Source organism: Chelonia mydas, chromosome 2 (genome assembly GCF_015237465.2).
Source record: "Chelonia mydas isolate rCheMyd1 chromosome 2, rCheMyd1.pri.v2, whole genome shotgun sequence".
Lineage (NCBI taxonomy): Eukaryota > Metazoa > Chordata > Testudines > Cheloniidae > Chelonia > Chelonia mydas.
This window is the reverse complement of record NC_057850.1, coordinates 25,698,109-25,714,364: the sequence shown is the minus strand read 5'-3', so window position 1 is coordinate 25,714,364 and position 16,256 is coordinate 25,698,109. Positions and strand designations below refer to the sequence as shown.

General features: G+C 40.4%; 1 protein-coding gene across 1 annotated transcript in view; it reads right to left on the bottom strand.

Annotated features, from left to right (window-relative positions):
• The window catches only part of EXT1 (exostosin glycosyltransferase 1), a 270,254-nt gene that overhangs the window by 115,918 nt on the left and 138,080 nt on the right, over positions 1-16,256 (bottom strand). The gene's annotated exons all lie outside the window — the stretch shown is intronic.

Below are 16,256 nucleotides of genomic sequence, written 5' to 3'. Positions count from 1 at the left end.
GATAATGATACTTGAGCCTTTCAGAAGACAAATGCTGCTGATAACGATGAGGGGATGACAGAGGCCACAGTCCTCAATGCCAAGTAGAATTTCAGTTATGGAAGGTTATCTATTATTATTTGTATCATGAAGAATATTAAAGGACCTATCGAGGCCACATCATGCTAGTGACTGTGCACACATATAACAAGAAACAGTCCTTGTCCCAGAGAACTTGCTGAAGAACATGGTGTTAAAAATGGGATGAGCACTTCCTTTATCTCTCTCTGGTATGTGGCTGTAATGAGGCGGATTGGCTGCCCACAAACCCAGAGAGAGAAAGGAAGTGCTCATCCCATTTTTAACATACCTGTTTTCTGCCCTTCCTCCTCAACAGCTTAACAGCCACAAAAGGTTGTGAAATATTTTCCACTTTTCATTCCAACTGGCTCTAAAAGGAAGGGGGGAACTTGAAAAGAAGGGGGTGGGGGGAACCCTGAGCCTCATGAGTTCTTGTGTCTAAGTTTGTTCTTTGGTCTCTTCCTTTCCCTGCTCCCTAAAATATTTCCTTGGGAGTGGCTGGAATAGTTGTAAATAGAAATGGGTCAGAACTTACCAGCTATTCAGCATTTGCATCTAAAGAAGTCAGGCTCCCAGGGAACCAAAAAGCCCATTTCCCTCATGGACAGGAAGCATTAGCACTTTTTGACACAACTTGGCATGCACACTACACAAGGTCACACTTGCTTTTTAGATGCCTATCTAGCCTCAAACCCGTCGCACCTCATTTCTTTTTTCATATATTTGTGATAAACTAATTTGTCATTCATGCTTGAATGTCTATCCTGTGAGTCATGTCTAGGCAGGGATGTTAAGACCAGTGTCTGGGGGACTGAACAAAAAAGGTCATTAATAGCAATAGATGCCGGGGATATTCATAGGGCTGGTGTGATTCAGTTTACGGAGGCAATTTGTTTTCAGGTTATCGGTGGTGATGATGTATGTCAGACTCACAATACATTGCAAGTATAAAAATGGGGAAGAGAGAAAATAAGAAGCTCAGAGAACAGTCCACAAAAAAAATCCACAAGTGAAGAACCAGGAAAAAAAAAAAGTGAAAAAATATGAAATATCCTTCTCCTAGAATGGATAACCCGATGGAAGAGAGGCCAGTTCCGGGGGGGTTCATGTTCCTATAGTTTTTAGTCTAATTTCCCCTTAGTTTATTAATAATTTCATATAGATTTTAATGTAATACGAGATGGAACAGAACAAGCACTTTTCTTACATAGCTTATATTAGAAAAAGGGCCTGGGCAAGAGCCAGTTGGAATGAAAAGTGGAAAATATTTCATAACTTTTTTTTTTTTTTAAACCAAAAATTGTCTGGTTTGAAATCCACATCTGGGTTTTGCAGCTCAGGCTCATCTCTATCTCATATATTTCTGCATATTCCCTTTTCTTTACTTTTGTCATAATGTATACTTGTATAGCGGGAGAATCACATGGTCAGCGAAGATCCCTTTGCAGAAAACCAAATTATTTCCAGTATTCCAGGCAAATTTCAATGTAGGTACTGACATTATGCCTACAGAAAGTTCCCACCATTGTTTCACTTCAAGGCTACACCCAACTTCATTTGTTCTTGTAAGGAATCCACATGACTGCAGGCTGTTAAACAGCTGATATTTTTTCTTCCTAGAGGTGGTTGCATTTCAGTAACGGGTAAATAGAGATGCGAAGACTTTGTGTGAGAGACTACTAAATTACAAGAATTTTAGGATCCTTTAGAATAATATATAAAATACTAATAATTAAATCTATTTATAGGTCATGTTCTTCCCATTTTTTATTGTTCAAAACATCAAATTCATGATATTCAGTTTGTTGTAGAAGATTTTATGGATTGCACAACCTTACCAATTAATTGTGGATTTTTCTGAATTCTCCATGAAACTAAAGATGATTGAAAACAACCGCAAAAAAGGGTCTCTCTGTCAATGGATGTGCCAAAATCCCAGAACTTAAGTAGTGTTTGAGACTATGTACATTATGCCATTTCTTTCAGCCATCTCGCAGCACAGAATTGAAGATATTTTTAAGCCATGTGGTTTAGAGTTACACCTGCAATTTATAGTTAACACTATATTTATAAATGTGTATATACTCATGCACACATTTGTATGGGCATATGCGCACACACACACACACACAAAATATGCACTCCTGATACCCATACTTGTTTATACGTAAATCTCACTATATAAACATTTAGTGGATGAACTTAAAAAGTTCCTTCTGGTCCTTGAAATATTAACAGTTTCAGTGATATTCACCATTTTTAAGTAAAGGGAATATCTCCAGAACCTTTATTTTCTCCAGCCCCAGAAGGAACTTTCTAAGGGTACTCTCTGTGTCATATACACTGGTGAATACACGTTTACAATTTATAATACTGGATTAGTTATTTATAAAATACTCCATATATTTGTTTTTAAAAGCCTTTGTCTCCATTAATATGTACAGCACCCGGGAAAAACCCATAAATCCTTCCCCTAGATCTTATTTCCATTGCCAGGAGCACACTGTCCATTAAAATGTTATAAACTCAAGACAAATACAATCATAATCTCTTGTGAACTTATGAAAATGATATACCACTACTCCTGACCTTAGCAGCCCAAAGCTAGCTGCACACACCATAACCATGTTCATTAGAGTCAAACCCCTAATATCTACGCTAACTAAACTACTGCTGTTGTCTGATCAAAATTAGCATATGCTTCAGAGAACAACCAAAAGAGCCATCTCCCTCCAATTATCTTCCATTAACATGTCGAGCAAAACCTTTAGACCAGCGGTGTCCAATATGTTCGCTACTAGCCACATTTAGCTAATAGGCTATTGAATTGTGGCTAATGCATGTGGCTTTTTTATAATGTGGCTAATAAAAAAAATTCAAAACCACAAAGTGTGGCTAGCATCGAATTTCTATTGGACACTGCTGCTTTAGACATATGAAACCAGTTCCCCGAGTGAGATCATCTCTGGGTTATTCTGTCCACACAGAGCTATGGCTCAGAGCTATTCTCCACAAACCACATATACAGCTGCTGCCTCAGTTTCTATTACAACCCTCAGAAAGACTCCAGCTATTTTTCCTCAGTTGATAAAGTGAAGAAAAGAAGAAAGGGGGTGGGGGGAAGAGTTCTGAGAAATACGAAGGCCATTAACAGAGAACCCAGCCAGGCTTCTCGGCCTGTCAGAACTAAGTTATGGTTCTGTACAGTTTTGTTTATTTTATTACAACTAAAAACTAATAAGGGAAATAAATAATGGGGGACTGTGAAATGCTACTGCTCATTCATGAGGGTGGAAACTTCATATCCTCTAAGGATAAGCCTGGTTCTCATGAGTTATAACCATGGTCCAGCCAAGAAAAATATAGTGTCCCACTTCCAAATGCTAAACGTTACCCAGAGAGGGCATGTACAATGGGTTTAGTTTTGATAGGACATTTATCTTCAACAGCCCAGGGAACGAGGTCATAACATACAAATGTAAACAGAGAATAAATGATTGGTAGGAGAATTACAAGGCTGTCAAATACATCTCGGGGTTCAGCTGGCATCATATAAACTAAAAGAATGAAGCTCAAATGTTTTGCGATGAGACTGGAACCTTGGGGAGTGTTTACAAGTTGGTTCAGTTTGACTGTCTTATTTCTTTTTTAAATAGTCTTTTTATTTGGATCCTACAACAAAAGCTACTTTTAGATTTCAGTGGCTTTGTAAAGGGTTTCCCCAACTTCATCGCTCTCCTTTCTTAGCTACATAGCAATGAATAGCAGCACTTTCAATGCTAACTTTTCACTAAGGACCCAATCCTGCAAATACTTCCGCACATAAATATCTTTACACTGCAGTCCAATGGGGCTATTAACATGTGTAGAGCCATGCACAAAGGTAAAGATTTGTAGGGTAAAGGCCTAGCAAAAGAATAATCCTCCTGGTGGGTTAGTCTTCCCAATTTATTTGCATAAAGTAATTTTTAAACATTTCACTGTCAGAGACATCTTGGCAGTGAAAAAACAATGTTAATCATTTGCTTTATATGTTGTACCTGTTACGTATGACACTGTATGATTTTTTAAAATTATTATATTTATTTATTTTATTCCTGGAAATAGAAAGAGTGAACCACAAAGATAGAGGGAGAACTACTACATACAACTAAAGACACTGTTTACATTTTTTCCCAATCATCACCCACAGTGCAACTGCACCCTGAATACCCCTCAAGCTCCTCTAGTCGACTCTAAATGACCTATAAAACCAAGGATTCGGACTTTCCCAATGAGATTTAGAAAGTTGCCAAAATGAAGTCCTACTCTATGTAATTTCCGGCAAAAGCAGCAATAGAACGCAGGCCTGGGAGGGAAGTCGTGCACATGTATTTAAGGTGCATATGCGCACATTGTGGAAATGTAGGAGATGGTCTTGCAGTCATTAATTTGACAGGTCTCTCATGGGGAGAGTCTGTCCCTCAATCTGCATTTCTAAAGAAGCCTATTACCACAGTATCTCCTATCACTGGAGTTCCTGTTTAAGCATCTGATTTCCAGTCAGACATGATTGGAAATCCATATGATCAGAGCATCCAGGTCTCTTGACAGGTCTGTCAATGTTTCAAATAATTAAGTCATTGAATCACAGTGCCCAAGTTAAAACAATAGCATTACAGAGCTAGGTTGGGGAACATTTCTTAGATGCAGCCTGGACAGGGAGAGGGAGAGAACGCAAGGGAGACAAATGGCAGAGCTTTTGCTTTTATGCCTGTGTTACAACAAAAAGCATACAGGCCCTGCCTAAGAGAGACAACTGAAATAATGAGCTGGGAAAAGAGATGAAGAAGCACACAAGGTTTGTGCTGTTAGCCAAGACCTGCTGATGCTGTACAGACAGACAATGTACAGACAGTTCTTCTGTGTCAGAAATACCCATAATGCTTTCATCTGAACATGATCCTGTCAACTAAGAAATATATTCAGCAGAGACTTCACCGAATGCCAGCTGAAAGGCCTTTGTAAAGGTTGCAGTCTGGGGGTGAGTATGTCCTGGTTAGGGAACGAACCTTTTCCCAGCTCCTAGAAGGGTTCTTAAAAATAAGGTTTTTACAAGTAGTAGTAATTCTAGCTGACTCCATGGGAGAGATTCCTATTACAAATCGAAGGCTAACAAAGGAGAGAAAAGATTCTTAACATACATATTAAATTTAAATACAGACATTTGACATTTGGAAAAAATTAATCTGCACCAGTTATTTAACCATGGAGCTTTACAAATTGGTGCTTTCTGTTTACATAGGAGGCTTATACAGTCAATCTCATAATGCAGCGGATATTGTATTTTAGCTTTTAACTCTGTTAGTATCTTTTCTCTGACACAAAGTGGTCGGATCTGAAGAACACAGTATAGATTACACTTAGAACAGGTTTCCTACAACGGTTTCTGGAACGGCTGAACCAACTCTTAAATTGAGAGCCAAAATAACATATCTTTATTAGATTAGGGATAGTCCAGGAGAGGGGGAAGACAAAAAGGTGCCTTTAAACAACCCCTACACTTTCCACATTCTGGGCTGCTCTGAGGGCCAATGTGGACCACTGAGGAAGTCTCCAATGCAAAGTACTCCAGCCACTCACCACTTTGCCTCCTCCATGCCCTTTCTGGCCACACAGCACTCCCTTGGCACACATGCACACCAGAGGCAGTGCAGGAATTTGGTATAAGGTCCCCTACAGATCCCTGCACTACCCTTGTGCTGGGTGAATTTTCAGAGAGCTGTTTCCATTTCCTTCATGCTGCTACAGTGTCATAGAGTGGACTTCAGCAGGGTATAGAATCTTGCCCAGAATCTCTTGTGCAGACCCACCATACTATATTTTCAATTTTCATAGTACATCCTGAAATTAGACTAGAGTGACCAGTTACAAATCAAAGTGGATTCTGTCAGCAGTTTGGGATTAAACAAAAGATGTGCTATCTCAAAATGAAAAGAAAACCAAACCGCAGTCTTGTCTTTCATACCCTATAACGTAGGCTGATGAGCTATGCATTGGAGGAAACGTAAAGGCAGCCAGCGACGTGATTCGTCCTGACAACAGAGAGGTATGTCATTTATTGCCAGTCCCGCAAGATGATCAATCAAGCCATTTTTGGCTGCTCATAAATGTAATGCAGTAGATAACGTTCTATACAAAAATAGAAAGTGAGACTCAAACGTCACTTGTCCCCAAGGCAATCCTAACAACTTTTGGCAATCTAATACCAATTGGATTTTAAAACCTAAGATGTCAACACACAAGAAAATATAATGAACATGCCAAAGACCCACACTCCCCCCATACTTTTATTTAAACAAAAAGTTTGCAAACTCTTATCTAAAATGTCAAGTTTTCCTACCATATAGTCCCTTTAAAAAGGCACTTTGGATAGGGTTGTCTGTAATGGCTGTCTCTCTGTAAATTCTGAGACTTGCATAGCTGGAATGTCAACTTGTCAGATGCACAAATCTCCACCATCAGTGAGGGTGATTAATATTTGAATAAATCCCCTATCTGTATATACACAGGGAAATATGTACAAATGAGACATAGCAATGTAAGGGAGATTAAGAATCTAGTACAACATGAGATTAAAGATATTCCTTCTGCCTGGGGTCTGAGGTCAACATCACTTGTTCTTGTTGATTTCTCACTGTGTACACGGGCAAAACTGTGTTTCTTAACTTTATAAGGGTATTTCAAGATTTTTGGTTTACTTACTTAAAAGAGCTGGCATGGGGCACTAAGTTTGTGTGTGGGTGTTTTGGGGGGGGGTTGGCTTTTTTTTTTTTTTTTTTTTATTGGCATGAGTCCAGATTTAAACAACAGAAAAGTCAGACAGAGCTCTTCCAGATTTAACTACTTTCATGGCAGATGGATTATATGGTCCAGAAACAGCAATCAAAGGGACATCAAAGTGTGCCAGGTATGTCCAGCTGTGTTGGTGCACTAACTTCATTTAAAAGAGAAAAGTGTCAAGTCGGGAGTGCTATGGGAATATTCTAGGCATTGGAAAGCACTTTGGTCACCATACTCATTCAGTTGCTGGGCTGAATTGAGATTGCCAGCAAGGGTGCCAGTACTGAGTATAGTCTGTGCAACATGGGATTCCTCTCTACTCAGAAGTGGCCTGAGGCCATCAAATAGCTAACAGATGGCAACAGCTTTCAGGTCACTATCAAGCCCAACCTAGGACAGGTTTGAGTTCAGAAAGTTCTTCTGCTGAGCCTTCTAAGCCTGATATATTTTAAACACACAAGATGGCCCACAATAGTGGATTGAAGTGAAGCCCTGAAGTTACTTTGAGAGTCTATTTTTAAAGTTTTTCTCCATCTGACACACCTTGTTATTTAAAGAGAGATTTTCTGAGCGCAACATTCTGCCATGACTGCCTCTCTGAAACAGAGCCAAGACTAGGGATTCCAGGGAGACAAGATCAAACATTCAGCCATTGATGCAGCTACTAGTATTAATACTGTTGCCAGCCATTCACGAGACAAAAGCTGCAGCTCATCAGTCCAGATTAGTGGATCTGAATGTGCAGCAAAACAATCAGGATGTAATTGGTTCAGCAGCATAGAACTCAGCAATGTTAGCACTGATGGGAACCAGTACAAACTCTAAGGTAGATAGAAACAGCTGTCATTGAGGCACTAAAATTAACTCCCCATTAAGGTGAACGTGTATGGTGTGTATGGTTAAAATCTTTTTTTAGTGCTATTGTTTCAGTCTCTCTTACTGCATTCTCAAGCAGACAACCTATGCATACGTTGGCTCTTTATAACAAGACTGGCTATAAGTTTTACGCTTTGCTAGTGAAAAATTTAGATTTTGGTCAATACAAAATGTTCCAAGGAAAGATATTTAGGTTTCATGTTCGGCTACTGATTACGTGAACCCAGCTACAACTGATTCTAATGAGAACTGTGTGTACATATAATCAATGGCAGAATTGGGCCCTGAAGGTGTGATTTCCATATATTTTCCACAGAGTGGCTTTACCCTTACACATCTACTCACTAGGTTTTTTTATTTATTTATTTATTTTTTACCTGGGTCCATTGCAATTCCTGGTTTCTGGTAACACTGAGCATGACAGGCACAAAACTTCACTAGACCAACAGAATAGCATCATGACTACTTCCTGAAACATATAAGTACTGCATTTAAAAGGAAACAGGAACTTCAAACAGGAACATCCTGTGCTGAAAGGCTGAGCCATAGTGAACATTTCCCCCCTAAAAAAGAAATGAAAATTATATCCACTCTACCACTGAACTGTCTGACTATGACCCTGTTTGCTTAAAATACAGGTACAGCCAAACACAGATGCATTTACACCTAACCCAGTTACTAATTATATTATAACCATCATCTGTAGTAATCAGAGATCTATTTACCTGTAGGGACAGGCAGGAGTGGCTAATTATATACAAAAACCCATTGTCAATTATTATTTTTCACTAGGAGTTACCTATCACTAACTTTTAGGCCCTATTGTCTACCCTTTAGTTTAAAGTGTGATAGCATCAACATTTGGAAGCAATTGCTGTAACATGATTTCCTGGTAGTGGGTTTTTCCCCCCATCCACGATAGCCTAAACAGTACAAGATGTAGGATAAAATTTTCAAAAGCACCAAAGTTGTTTAGGAACTTAAGTTCCACTGAATTTCAATAAGCTCTGGTCTACACTATAAACTTCTGTTGGTATAACTATGTTGCTCGGGGTGTGGAAAATTCACACCCTGGAGCAATGCAGATACTGACTGAACTCCCAGTGTAGACAGAGCTATGTTGATGGGATGGCTTCTCCCATCAACATAGCTACCACCTCTCAGGGAAGCTGTGAACCTGTGCCAGTGGAAGAAGCTCTCCTGTCGGCATAGGTAGCGTCTTCACTTAGCCCTCAAGCAACAGACCTGCCCCAATGCAGCTGCAGCACTGTAGGTGTAGACAAACCCTAAGCTATAGGCTCTTGAGTACCTAAGTCACTTTTGAAAATTTCACCCCATAATTTATATTTAGTCTACATAAAAATACTTAAAATGGAATCACAATCTCAAGAACTAAGCACAGAAATGCCACCCCGGAACCAAATCCCAGTTCTGATACTGACTTCCTAAGAGGCCATGGGCAAGTCACTTAACCTCTCCATCTGCGTAAAGGTGATCATAATAATAGTACACAGAGGTTCTGAGAGGATTAAGAATTTAGATGAAAAGTGCAGTCTAAGTGATTGTGACTGAAGCCGAAGCATGGAGAATGCCTAAAAAAAATGATAGTGAACAGTATGTAAAATCATCATTTGAAATGGATCTTTGTAATGTAAGCTGCTATTTTACCTGCCCCTACAAGACCCTCCCAATTCAAAACCTTTATGGTCTGATTTGGCATTTCCACACAAGATTTTTTTTATGTGATTAACAGCTTTATTAATTTAACAGCTCCTTATTTAAGAGGATTCCACCAGATTACGGTTAGGATCTTGGATAGAAGGCACATAGCGTAATATATACAGGAAGGCAATATAAGCTCATCAGAACTTCACGCAGTACTTAATATAATTGAAGTCACATACAATAAAAGTATTCTTCCTAAACTAATAAAACCATTAAAACTTCAGCTTCAACCCAGATGTATGATGTATAGTGTACGGCTGGCACAGAGTCAATTCAAATGGAATCTTACTGAATCTCCCTGATTTATTAAGTCTGACTGACGTGTTTCCCCACAGTACCCCCTCCTCATTTTTCAATGCTGTCTGCTTGTATACAGTCTCAGAAAGCATATAAACGGGCACATGGCCAGATATTGTAGCACAAAGCAGACTCTTGTCAAACCATTTCCCCATTAGGCGCATATAAACAATAATAATTGTTAAAAAAAAATCCCCAAGATTCAACAGACTTTGGGGCATTTTGCAGTATTTGTTTAGATTAGATTTTTTTTTTTTAAACAAAACCCGATGTAATGTACAGCTATGTGGGAAAGGGACAGGGTGTGTTAGCAAACAGAATTTATCACAAACCAGGGGACAGACTGATTACTCAGCAAGCAGGAAGTCAGTGTCATAATCTGACTAACATTTCTGAAGTCACTCTGTAATGACTGCGATATCCACAGCCAGAGATTGCTCAGATTGCTCTTAAAGAGGTAATGCTGAAAATATGAACAGCTAGTTGACAAGTTCGTGGGAACTGTGTGGCTTTTATTACTTGAAATACATTAAATCTGAGTCAGATGGCAGCCTCCTTGCCCCCTCTTAAAACATGTATCTAGATCCCAGACCCGATTGGGAGGGCATTACACCACCGGGACACAAAGCTTAATTGCGACATGACAAGCAATTGTTCTCCTCTGTAATACTGTTCACACAATGCAATGAACTCATATTTCCTTAGAGAAGGGAGGAGTTCAAGAGGGGCTTTACAAATTTTTTTCTACATTGTTAAAGATAATTTGAATGTCAGGAGACAAGCACGCGCATTCTGGTCCACCCTCCCATCCTGGACATGTCGCCTTTCACTTAACTCTGTACTGAATCCAGCATTGTCTGGTGAACAGGGCTAGGAGTCTGGAGACCCAGATTCAATTTCCAGCTCTGCCACTCACCTGTTATGTGAACTTGGCCAAGTTGCTTCACCTCTCTGTGACTCTGTTACCCCTGCTGTCGTTTGTCTTTTCTATTTGGGCTGTAAACTCTTGGGCGAGGGACTGTCTCTCATGCTGTTAATACAACACCAAGCACAATGGCGCCTCTAGGTGTTGCCATCATAGACCTAAATTTATTCAGCAATCAACTAACTCTCTCTCTGATTTTCTGAGGGCTCCAGCCATATGAAATTTAGCTGCTACTCCTCTGATAGCAGCCTCACATTTCACTGTAAAAAACCAACGTAAGTTAAGTACAAGGTCATGTTTGTCCCCTAACCCAGCCCTGCGTGGCTTGTTCTAATGGACCCATACATTTTCTCTTTAACCATTTCACTCTCTGGCTGGCCATTGCGTGGGTTCACAGCGGAGGCTTTCTGATAGCCTTGTGTGACGCTCCCACGGTCAGGGAGAATTTCAGTCCCTGCACACAGGGGACAACTCTCCCCCTACTCTGCTAGGAGGCACATTGTGCCCTACGCTGGCTGGGGGGAGGCAGAGCATGCTCCCTCCGGTCCCCTTTGCACGATGAGTAGGGTGGGAGAAGGCAGTGCCCGATAGCAGTGGACTTGCTCTCCCTGCTCACTAGTGAGCAGGGCTCATCCCAGTGTTATCCCAGGGTCAGTACAGTTCTGTACCACCCTTTACTCTGGGCTGTGCTTAAGGGTAGGTCTACACTGAAAACGCTGCAGCAGTGCAGCCCAGTATTGACTGTAGTGCTTCAATGAAGAGCTTCGGTCGCAAGGGGTGGTAGCTATGTCAATGGGAGAAGCCCTCCTGTCCACATAGCACTGTCTACACTGGGTGTTAGGATAGTATAACTGCACTGCTTGTGGGGGAAGGATTTTTCACACTCCTGAGCAATATAGTTATATCAACGTATGTTTATAGCGTAGGCCTGGCCTAAAGGCACAAGCTAGCCCCTTTGTATTTACTTCCTCTTTGGTAAATCTCAACAGCATCAGCAACCTCCTCCCTTCCCTCACACACTCAAACACAGCTACAAAAGAGATCTCCTTCCAAACTGCTGACATGGTGCATGTCTGATTCATTGTAATTCTGTGGAAACCTTTTGCTTCCATGTTCTCCAATGAAAAAACATTTCCAGTGCATTGCTTCTGCAATCGGGAGCCACGGAATGCGCCTTGAGCCGAGTCATAGTTCCAACGAAACCTCTGCTGGAAGGGAAGTGGAGCACAACGCTATGTGCCACAATTATTGCCAACTGCTACCACCACTTCTTTCTTCATGTGAATTCCCCAGCATGCACTCCCACTGCTTTCTCAGCATCTCACTGGCATCTGCTCATTGTGGGCTTTGCCTTTGCCCTCTCTCCTTGTCCTTCCCATTTCACAAGCACTACTGGTGTGTGAGGGGGCAGATGCCTACCAAGCTTTGTATGCCAGCAATCTACATTATTTTCAAACAATTTCCTAGTTTCCTTTTACACCATTATGATTTCTTACTCAACTAGATATTGGGAAGTGTGAATTCACAGAGAAAGTACTGGGCTGTCTCCCTTGGGCATGATTATGCCTATTATTTAGCCTAGGATTAGAAATGAAGTTCAATTGGAACATTCTCCCCGCCCTCGAAATGAGAAAAGTTCCTCAAGGTCAAGTCCGATGCTCCTGTTGAGGCCAGATAAGATGGCAGTTTGCACAGCATTCTCTGTATGGTATCGTTCTCCCCATTAAGACCTGCACAAAGGAAGCCATTTGCAGTTCATGAAAGCAAGTTGCATTGGTCCCACAAAACCCAAGAACTCTGCTACATATTCTAAAGGTGCCAAGACAAGACCCTCCTCCCTCAGTATCCAAAAAGGAAAGCTGAATTCTCCTCCTCTTTCCTATTTATCTTACTACTAGCCACAGAAACCCTTCTTCCTCACATGGAAAGGCATATGGGGCAGGGAGCTGTCAATGTGGGATGGTGAAATGGACGTCACAAAATAGGACAACATACAAGACTAGCAAACGGAAAGAGACAAGTGCATTTCCCATAAGCTGGTATGATCTTGGCCAACAACATGCATAACAGGCTTTGTGCAGGCTTGTAACTTGTTTCGGTAAACAACAGACGTTGTTCCAGAAGAGAAAAAATGTCCCTAATAATTAACTTTTCAAGTTTCTCTGCAGGATTTTCTGATGATCCTGTGCTGCCATTTGGCATCTCTGCATGGGACTTGCTGGGTGTGATTCACCTCTCATTTTATGCTGTTATTTATATCATTGCAACTTCATGGACTCCAATGGACTTATTCCCAATTTACGCCCGTGTGAGCAAGAAGGGAATCAAACCCTCTGTCAGTCACTCATTCTTAAGTAAAGCTTATTTTTTAATTTGGTTAAGTTGTGTTCAGCACAGTTTCCCCATTAGAAATCCTACAGCTGCTTCATCTCTAGGAGAATTGAGTGCTCCTTCAGAATTTTTATTGCGATGGGAGAAAAAGAGCCGACTGCAGAAGTTTAGGGAACGGTCTCTGCTCTGCAATCAAAATACTGCCAGCCCAGTACGAAAAGAAAAAACATGCATATGTATATATGTACATACACACAAAAGGAATATGTATGTATACACACACACACATAAAATTACAGCAGAATCACTCCTTTAAAGGTGACTTTACATAGTCAAAAAAGCATTAAAGTATTCTTATTTTTACATTAAAACCAAACAAGTTTACATGAATTTTTTTGTTTAAAATATGCCCCTTCCCATCACCCGAGTGTTTATTCTCTTATGGAAAAGTCTTATAGGATTTAATAGAAAGCGATGACCTCCCTATAGGATTTTGGGCCACCCTATGGAATAATAGAGTATCTGTGCGACAGAGCTACAAACAAACCACATTTTCTATCAAATTCAATAGATTATTTTCTATAGAACCCTCTGAAATTTCTACAGAAGCCTACTGGTTGTACCCTTTTCCCATTAGGAATTTTCCATTAGCGTTAACAGGAAGTGGGATAGCATTCACTCAAACAGGACTAGTAGGAAGGCCCTACTCTGAAGACTGACTCTGCTCCCATTAAAGTCAATGGGAGCTTTGCTACACACTTCAAATTAGAGAGAAAGACTATTTCAGTGGTTAGCCTGGACTCAGGAAACCTGAGTTCAATTCTCAGTTCCACTACGGACTTTGTGTCACCTTGAGCAACTGGCTGAGCTTCTCTGTGCCTTAGTCCTCTATGGGTAATATATGGATAGTGCTTCCCTACCTCACAAGGATATGGTGAGGATACATACATTGAAGACTATGAGGTGCTCAGATGATATGGTAATGGGGGACAGATATGGATCAGGAGAGAGAGGACTGGGTCCTAATTTCCCTTTGAATTTGGCCAAAGTCCCTGAGCTCTCAGTACGGGGCCTCCCTCAAAGCACTGCACAAAGCTCCAGTGAGAAAGATAAATGCCTGCTAAAGATTTGATTTTTTTTTTTTTTTTAAGTTATCAAGCCAGGCTTGAATTAAACCTTCTGATAGGAAACTAATGCACCAACTCTCTTTCCCGCCCTTCAATTTTTCTGCAGTTTTTGCCTTGTCTTCCCCAAACACAGTAACCAACTTTAAGTGCACTTTCATTATGAACAAGAATCATGCTTTAGGCAGCTGTTGGCCCTTCAATTCTTAGAGGATTATGAGACTCATTTCAGTGATCTCTGCTTTAACCTACCCCAGATAAAACAGCTGTGCCATTGGGCCTTCCCATTTATGGACACTGAACTTCTTGGTTAGTGTTTAGATCTAAAACCAGGTTGTATAAACAGTGCAAGGCAGGCTGCACTGTGATTTCTTCTATGCACACAGGCAGAGGATTTTTTAAAATGGCAGTTCTTTTAAAAGTACTTATTTGCCTTTCAAATCTCAGAGCGATCTCTCTTAAAAGTAATACTTTTGCGGAGATAAAGAGGCAGATTTTCAAAAGCATAAAGGACACTTACACAGCCAATTCCCATTGAAAAAAATCAATGAGAGTTGCGAACCTATCTTCCACTTGTACCTCTGAAAGTCTCTCATAATTGTCCTGCGTCCCTCTAGGATTTTTAAAGTTAAAAGTGAACAAAGCAACTGAGATTTGTAGAATACAAATGTTGTAAGATAAATTGCAACACACTGACTTTTGTGTGTGTGAGAGAGATAGAGAGAGCGCAATAAATGCACCACTGCCCTCTGCTGGATGGAATCAGAACTACTCAACTGTGTCATGGGCCCCACACAGCCAAAAGCTAAAGGAGATTTTTCTTCAGTTCAAGCAATAGAGGCCAGTGCTTTTGAAGCAGGAGAATTTGGATTCTATAGCTGTTGTCACCATAACATACCCAACAGCAGCAGTGTGCAGCTTCCCCATACATCTTCTAATCTATTTTGAAGTGGAACGATTTTTCTGTAAAGTCTCGGCTAATAAATGCTAAACACGTGCTTCCATGGTATTTTTTGTAAGAACTGAGATTTACCCTAGTGTCTCTGGCCTAACATCTCCTACAAAACTGGCTACGGCTCTCTAACCCAGAGATATTTGGGTAATGTATGTATATTTTGTGAAACATTTCAAAGTCCTTGGGATGACAGCTGATATTTAAGTGTAGTAGTGTTGTGTGTGCAACAGACAAAAACCAATTAACTATTTATTTTTTAAGAAATGTATTTAAAAGAAATGCTAGCGGTACCAGGTGTGTGCTTCTTGAAGCAAACCTATATTCACTGCCATGTGACCACTCAGTCTAAAAAGAAGTCACTACCGGGTCCTCATGGGACAACTAGAGACAAGAGGTATAAGCTGAAAGGATGAGAAGGGAATTCCCTTCAGGCCCCATTTTGAACGGGGAAAAAAATTACTGTTTATACCAAGAAATGCAACCTCATTCCACCCCACCCAAAAATTAAATAAATACAGAACAGTGGAAAATGATTGTTCTGTTCCTGTCTAGACCCAAGCAGATGAATGGATTAATCAACTGCTTTTGACTAAGCTGTGAACCATTCCAATCCAACCAGCAAAACAATGCCACTGATGAAGTGATCTAAACACAACATATGTTTTTACTTTATAGTGGTGAGCTTCCACTGAGACCTATTTAAAACAGCTAATAATTCCTTATATGGCTACATTTCAGAGTTTTATTTTTGCTCCCAGCAAGCACACCCGGAAGGCCTTCATTTCCCAGCCCATACTCACTTCTATGACTATTTACTGGCCATATTTTTTGGTGTATGCATTTATGGCACTGCAGTTTAGTTACAGAATGAAAGTCAAAACCTACATTCATAACAAGAAAGCTGACAACCCCTTGACACGGTCAATACATCTCATTTGATTAGGACAAATCTTCCCCATATGTGTTCTTTGAAACTGTAAGGTCGCTCCCAGAAGCCAAGGTCAAACAGTTCAATACCTTACAGTAGAATATGTGTGTATAGCTAAGCACTGGAAACTAGTCTGAGGGGCTGTTATACACAACTATAATACTGACACCAACAAGAGGAAGAAGCAGCTCATCTGAACAGTTTAAGATACTC